Source organism: Marmota marmota, unplaced genomic scaffold, assembly GCF_001458135.2.
Source record: "Marmota marmota marmota unplaced genomic scaffold, marMar, whole genome shotgun sequence".
NCBI classification, from domain to species: Eukaryota; Metazoa; Chordata; class Mammalia; order Rodentia; family Sciuridae; genus Marmota; species Marmota marmota.
In genome coordinates, this window is record NW_026000077.1 from 7,579,394 (window position 1) to 7,581,281 (window position 1,888).

General features: G+C 45.6%; 1 pseudogene; it reads left to right on the forward strand.

The window, feature by feature from the left end:
• The first annotated feature begins 360 nt into the window (after positions 1-360).
• Positions 361-1,116, forward strand: LOC107156111 (annotated as a pseudogene).
• Positions 1,117-1,888: the final 772 nt, after the last annotated feature.

Here is a 1,888-nt window from a genome sequence, read left to right on the forward strand (position 1 = left end):
TCTCAGTGCTTGCATATGACAGCTGATTTTTCATATTTCATTGATTTTCACTGTGTCACTTCCTTAAGGAATTACTAATATGGGAATTTCAAAAGGTTTCAGGCTGGGTGTGGTGGGGGAGGTTTTTGGTCAGAGATGCTTTAACCATTCAGGTCTTTGGTGGCAAATTAAACTCTAAGCAGACTAGAAGAAAGGGCTGTTCATGACTTAGGAAGGGTAGGAGCCAGGGACCCAAAGGGAATTGTAGAAACACGGTCCAAGAACCATCTGTTTAGGGTGCACATTAGGTAACACAGTTCCAAACACATTTTGATTCTAAATATTCAAATCCCTGGGAAGGAAGCAGCTTCCGGTGCAGACATGGCCAAGTCCAAGAACCACACCACACACAACCAGTCCCCAAATGGCACAGAAATGGCATCAAGAAACCCTGATCACAAAGATATAAAATTTTGGGGAGGGAGAGTATTGGGGATTGAATTTAGGGGCACTCAACCACTGAGCTACCTCCCCAGCCCTAGTTTATATTTTATTTAGAGACAATTTCTCACTGAGCTGCTTAGTGCCTCACTGTTGCTGAGGCTGGTTTTGCACTCCTGCCTAAGTCCCCCTGCACCCCGCCCCCCGCCACAAGCTGTTGGGATTACAGGTGTGTACCACCGCTCCTAAGGGGGTAGACCCCAAGTTCCTGAGAAATATACGTTTGCTAAGTAGCATAACAAGAAAGCCCTGAAAAAGATGCAGGCAAACCAAGGTGATGCGTGCACATACCCTGGTAAAGCCCAAGGAGATTAAGCCCAAGATAACAAAGGGTACCAGCAGAAAGCTCCATCGCCTTGCCTTCCTTGCCCACCTTAAGCTTGGGAAGTGTGCTTGTGCCCACATGGCCAGGGGTTATAGACTCTGCCGGCTAAAGGCCAAAGCCCAAGCCCAAGTCCAAGCCAAGACTCAGGCTGTAACCCCAGCTCCAGTATCAGCTCTGGCTCCCAAAGGTTCCCAGGCCCCCAAGGGTGCCCAGGTCCCTGAAAGGCTCCATGATAAAAGCCTCTGTCTGTGAATGTGAGGACAGAAGGACTGGTGTGACCCCTGGGCCCCTGTCTACATAGGACTGGTGTCCTCCTGTGCTTTTGTACAAGTAAATCCAGAGGCAGGATCTGTTAAAAAAAAAAATGTCCATTCTATTGAGAAATAAGTGAGATTTTATAATCAGCAGCTACAGACTGTGCAGAGTTTCTCAAAAAGAGAAACAAAGAAGAAAAACCACAAGACATCCACCAGACTTTCTCCAGATCTGCCCACTTCCTGTCATCCTAAGATTCAATGCACTTTTGTTGAAAGCCATCTAATAGGTAACTTAAAAACATTAGAACAAAAAATTTCAACCTGATGTGGCTGGTTTTCACATGGCTTCTCTTCTGTCCCACACCAACCCAGGACTGGACTTGACACTGCTTCACATTCCCTTGCAGAACTCCCTCACATATCACATCTTTAAAGAAAGAGGCTGCACTGAGACAGAGAAGAAAACTATTGCATGTAAACAAACTAAAACACCGCTAAGAAATGACCCCAATACCCATCATCTGTAAAATGAACAAGCAAAATAAGTGTAAGTGCAGAATGGAATTGCTACACAGCCTGAGAGTGAGTGATGTACAATTGCACAACAGCATGGGTGATCTCACAAACAACACTGAATCAAAGAAGTTGGGCAAAAACAAACACCTACTCTATGGTTCTACGTGGAATACAGAACAGGCAAAACTAACCCATGTTGTTCTAAGTCACAATGCTGGTTACCCTATGGGAGGGGTCCTGAGTGCAAGAGGACAAGAGGACAGCTTCTAGGGCTCTAGTTCTATGGGTGTGTTCTATTGGGGAATTTTTT